Here is a 6,000-nt window from a genome sequence, read left to right as displayed (position 1 = left end):
CAGGGTAATGCTAAGCTCATTAAATAAGTTGAATTTTGTGTTTTCTAGAAGAGATTGTGTATGAATGATATTATTTCTTCTTTTAGTTTGGTAAAATTTACCATTGAAGCCATCTAGGTCCAAAGCTTTCTTTGTTGGAGGTGTTCATGGATGAACTTCTTTGACAGAGAACCCTTCCAGTATAGCAAAGTTTTTTACTACCATTTCCATAGAAGAGAAAGAAAATTCAGCCTTTTTTCCAGTGTGTGGTTCGTGGATATTTGCTATTTTATTACTGATAGTTAGGATGCAGAAAACGTGAGCCTTCGCACATTGACATGTTCACCATTTGCAGTACCGCTACAGGTTTTTGTCCCTCACCCCACGAAGTCTGATAACATTTTATACAATTTTTAAACAATTCTCATCAAAGAAGAAAATGTGTGGTGTTATTATGAATGCTACTTTATTTTATACTTTATTAAATATATACTCTATATATTTATAAAAGAACACCTTATAGTTTTATTTATATTATTGTAATATATATACAATATACATTTTATTTTCAAGTGTATATCTATATTCATGATATAACCAACCGCTAAACCACAAAAAAAGTTAACTAAATATAATACATGGGTATATTGGGGCACCTGGGTGGCTTAGTCTGTCAAGTGTCTGCTTTCAGCTCAGGTCAAGATCCTGAAATCCTGGGACTGAGCCCACTGTTGGGCTCCCTGCTAAGTGGGAAGTCTGCTTCTTCCTCTCTCTCTACCCGCCCCTCACTCATAGGTGCATGCATGCACGTGTGTGCCCTAATAAGTAAATAAAATCTTTATAAATATGTATATTAATTCTTACTTTTAATACATTGACTACAATATATCAATTTGTAAATTAAAAGAAAGATATCTGTAAATGTTTAAAAATATTTCCTAATAAAGTAACTAAATTGAAGAAAAATCCAGAATTGAGAAAAAAATGAAAACACTGAATGTAAATACAATAAATGCAGTTAAAAATTTTTATTAAAAATAATTTTTTAATTTACATTCTCTTACTATTTAATAGGCAATTCAACTAAAGTTCTAAAAAAATTGTGGTTTAAAATTTAAAGAATATGAATACAAATATAATAAATTGGGAAATCAAAATGAGAATGATAAATTTCTAGCAAAATTTAATATGAACTCTCCAGAATTAAGCTGGAAACCTTACAAAAAACTATTTCACTGACAAAGTGAAAAAGTCATCCAAGAACTGCTCCCAACCACAGTTGGGGAAGGAAGTCAATTAAAACCTGACAAGCCCTGTAGAAAAATCTTTCATTCAGGCTTTCAAATTGATGATTTCCTTGTAATTCCCACTTAGAAGCCTAGAAAAAAAAAAAAAAAGTCTGAAATTACTTAATTTATTTCACAAAACAAATGTGGTCTTTCACACTCAAATCTGTTTAATGCCAAAACACTCTATCTCACTTATGAACATAGGTGTGAAAAATCTATTTTTAAAATGATGAACTAATATACAGAATTTAATTATACGATATAAAATAACCCACTATAACTAAGTGTGGTTATCTCAGAGATGCAAGAATTTCCCAATAGGAAGAAGCAGTTTTAGGTAGCATTTTAGTTCAACAAGAAAAAATGTATATAATAAATTTAGCAGATGCTGAAGAGATTTAGGAACAGACTAAGACATGCCTAGGACCTGTCAAGAAGCCCCAGAGAGCAGAAGACTGGCATGAGGGTTCCAGGAGCCCTTGAGAAGAGGTCGCTGGCCTGTGTTTGTCTCTGAGTGCGGGGAGGCAAGAGGAAACAATGGCAGCAGAGTCTGGGAATAAAGGCAGCTGATTAGAGCTGGGATAACGGCCAATAGCAGATTGTGCTCAAGAAAGTTGGTACCAAGAGGAAAGAGAACATGAGAATCACTGTTGATGAGATGGATGGTGGAAACCGAGTAAGGGCCAGCAGACTGATAGTCAGGAGGCAGATCTACAAACGCAGGCCTAGGTCACTCAGGTTTTTCCTCTCAGGTGGTCTTGTGGGCTTTTCTTGGCTAGAAGAATCTTCCTAAAAATACTGGACTATGCCAGAAAAGTTATCTGATAAATTCCAATACATCATTCCCCATGTTCAGTAACATGATAGAGAATACCTACGTTAAATATTGAAATGGCATCTTAAAGGTGTTTCCTTTAAATAAAAATAGAAGCTTAAATTTATTAATCATGTGTTTAAAATTCTGGTTTTGCAATCAATGAACAAATGAAAGTTCTGGTTATAAAAGAAAATGAACAGAAATACTGTAAATACGGAAAGAAAAGCAATCATTTTTAATTATAATTTTATCTGTAAAACCTCCCAAATCAACTAAAACAAATTATTAGAGGGGCACCTCGGTGGCTCAGCTGGTTAACCATCTGCCTTTGGCTCAGGTCATGATCTCAGAGTTCCTGGGATTGAGCCCCATGTTGGGCTCCCTGCTCAGTGGGGAGTCCGGTTCTCTCTATTCTTCTGCTCCTCCCTCCCCTTCACGCTCTCTCTCTCTCAAATAAATAAAATATTTTTAAAAGAAAATAAAACAATTTATTAGAATTATTCCAAGAATAAGATATCCAGATTTTTAAGAAAACACACATCAAATATGAGTCATATGATTTGAAATATTAAGGGATTTTTCTTTTTTATTTGGAGAAGTAAAGAATGCACACTTTATTTCTGGATATGAATGCTATAGACAATAAAAAATCAGCTAAGTTAATGTTTAATGTAATGTTAATAGGTTTAATGTAAGATCAATCAATTAAAAATAGGTATATAGATAGAGATACAGACATAGACATAACTATAGACATAGATGTATTCAAATAAAGATATAGCTATAGATTAATTTGTTTGATCAAAGAGAAGCCAGAAATATTAGGTTATTATATAAAAGAAAAATTTTAACATTTTATTTTACATTTTAATATTTCAGAGCCTAAATATAAATCTAATCATACAAATTTATTATATGATAAAATATCTGCAGAAATCAATGAAAGAAGTCTTTTTTTTTTTTCCTTTGAGTTAGCCAGCTATAAGTTTGGGAGATTTTTTTCTGTAATATACGTCATAAAACAAAATGCAATTCTCTGTGACCACAAAATCTTAACTTCCCACGCTTCCTGCTGTTGCTACAGAATATGCCCTTTAATCTCATCATGATCCCTAGTCTCCTCATCCCTGGCATCATTTCATTGGCTTCTCTGTGCATTTGGGGGAAACAATTTAAAGTCGCTAGCAGGACAGGAAATTTCCCACTTCGCACAGTGCCAGTCTTGATTGAAATCTAACTACCAGTTTACGCTACGTGAGAAAACATGTGTAAATGCACTTTATAAACTGCAGGTCACTACATGCATGCTGCCTATTTTTTTAAAGATTTTATTTATTGATTGATGAGAGACACAGAGAGAAGCAGAGACCCAGGCAGAGGGAGAAGCAGGCTCCATGCAGGGAGCCCAATGTGGGACTCGATCCCAGGACCCCAGGGTCATGACCTGGGCCGAAGGCAGACGCTCAAGCACTGAGCCCCCAGGCGCCCCCATGCTGCCTATTAATCTCATTTCTTGATCATGGTCCCAGGCCCCTAAAAACTGCCAGAGACACTGACAAACCTCAATGGGAAAAACCCAAGTGCTCCAAGATCACATGAGCACGCTGCTACCTGGACACCATGTCGTCTCCCTGGGTGGAACGATGTCCATCCTCCTCCCACGTGATTTTCACACGCCCTTTGCTATCCTTCGGTAGCCAATCCCATCCGTTATCTTTGATCCTAGGCAGGGGACCTCATTGCCTCTGTGAGCAGTACAACTGAGACCCTAGGAAACAAGCTCCCTGGCTTTCCCCATCTCGCGCCGTGTCTATAAATCCCCACTGGGTATCAGCGATCCTCTTGTTGGCTTTGCCATCAGAGGGGGAAGAGGTAATACCTCTCCTCGTTGCCGAAGTTCACTCACGCTATTCACTTTTGGCCCCACTCTGAACATGCCCTGGGATTTGTTCCAGCCCTTTCTGCCTCTCTCCCTCATACGCTTCTTTACTGCTGATTTATTTCCCTGTACCTCACACCCTCATCCCTTCACCATAGAAATCACCTTCCCAATCATCAAACCTCTTGAAAGTAGTCTCCTCCTAACCTTGATTCACATCCACACACTCTTCACAGTTCACAATCTGGCTTCTCCTGCCACCGATTTTCTGAAATTGTGGATAAATCCTTAGCACCAAGTCCAATTACCTTTTCTCACTCTTTCGCCCTCCTTGGCCTCTCAACAGCATATTAGGTTTTCCTTATTTTCTGGAATACAGTATCTTTCTTGCTCCCGCGAAAGACATTTTTGGGTTTCCTTCTCTGATTCATTTTCCTTTTCATTTCCCCTAAATGCTGATGTTTTCACCAAGACTGCATTTCTCCTTCATTCGGAGAGATTGTACTCACTCACTGCATCTCCACAGTAGCTTCGGTTGTTCCTCTTTAGCAAAAGCTACCATCCCCATAGTTCCACTTTCCTTATAAATGTTATCTATGTCATCCTGACACCTCAAACCCAGGACAGACAAAGTGAAAGTCGTATCTCTTTATCCTGTGTCGGATGAATCTCAGAGAAATGTACTCTTCTCCTTGAAAATATTTGCCAACTTCAACTGTTTGTGCATAAACTCGATCTAGAAACTCAAAGCCACTTTGCTTCTACTTACACGCTGCTTGAAGTCACACAAGACTCCTCTGATTGGCCAGACACACCTGGGATTCCCAACTTTTCTGGGTTTTCCATGTTCATTCCTATCAGTCTCTCCACACCACCTCCTTTAAAAAGGCTTTTTTTTTATTACTTTGACCTATTCATATCTTTCTTTTATCAAAATTAATATATACCTAGCGCCTAAAATTTGGAAAATACAAAAGGATTTTTAAAATAATTAGGGGCACTGGGTGGCTCAGCAGTTGAGCGTCTGCCTTTGGCTCAGGTCATGACCCTGTGGTCCAGGGATCGAGTCCCGGAATGACAAAAGGTATTTACCCTGTTCCCTATTTCTTTTTTTTTTATTTTTTTTTTATTTTTATTTATTTATGATAGTCACAGAGAGAGAGAGAGAGGCAGAGACATAGGCAGAGGGAGAAGCAGGCTCCATGCACCGGGAGCCCGACGTGGGATTCGATCCCAGGTCTCCAGGATCGCGCCCTGTGCCAAAGGCAGGCGCCAAACCGCTGCGCACCCCGGGGATCCCCCTATTTCTTGATATTCAGTTTGATTCTAATTTTCCACAACGGCAAATAATGCTGAAATTAATCTCTCTGTGCATGTCTAACAATCATACTTGCCATCATTTACTCACTGCTTCCTCCGTGCCAGTCACGGTGTTAAATACCTGCATTACCTCCCTGAGCCCTCACTCTCGTGAGGCCCATTCCATACGTGAGGCAGGAACAGCCTAGAGGGGGGTAGGTCACTTGCCCAACGCCAACGGGTGCGTGCAGAAGGCAGGGTGCGGCCTCAACTGCTCTGACCTACAAAGTCTATGCCTATAACCACTTCGCACACTGCCGTCTCAGGCTACTGACAAGTACGCATTCCCCAAAAAGGAATTTCTAAAACGAAAAATATTGACATTGGTTAAATGTCATAAAACGATTTAAAACTTCCAGGCCAAGTCACTCCCACTAGCTGTCTGCGGGCTCACGCTCGGGCCTTGTTAACCGTAGCCGGTTTGCTGTTGGGCAAGGTATCCTATTGTTGTCAGGGGTGGAGGCTTTCCCTGGCTGCACTGGGGTCTTGGGGGCACTGGGAAGGCCTGAACCCCTTCTGCGGGCAGCGCTTCCTCACTGTAAGGTTTCTGAGGTGACATGTGCTTAAGGAGGAATACTGAGAGAGAAGCAAGGATCATTTTATTACTTCTCACTGCCCAAGAACCCTCCGTGCTCTTGTTCTGAGAATTAGGGCTTAGAAAATGCCAGAGACCTAAG

At 39.4% G+C, this 6,000-nt stretch overlaps 1 long non-coding RNA gene across 1 annotated transcript in view; it reads right to left on the bottom strand.

Moving 5' to 3' along the window:
* Positions 1 to 1,004: 1,004 nt before the first annotated feature.
* LOC119874576 overlaps positions 1,005 to 6,000 on the bottom strand; it is a 53,136-nt gene continuing 48,140 nt past the window's right edge. Inside the window, exon 3 of the long non-coding RNA XR_005370982.1 lies at positions 1,005 to 1,357. This is a non-coding gene — a long non-coding RNA (uncharacterized LOC119874576). The remainder of the gene's footprint in view (positions 1,358 to 6,000) is intronic.

The sequence above is a fragment of the Canis lupus genome, chromosome 15 (genome assembly GCF_011100685.1).
Source record: "Canis lupus familiaris isolate Mischka breed German Shepherd chromosome 15, alternate assembly UU_Cfam_GSD_1.0, whole genome shotgun sequence".
Classification (NCBI taxonomy): domain Eukaryota; kingdom Metazoa; phylum Chordata; class Mammalia; order Carnivora; family Canidae; genus Canis; species Canis lupus.
The sequence above is the reverse complement of the archived record's forward strand: the minus strand, read 5'-3'. Positions and strand labels throughout refer to the sequence as shown.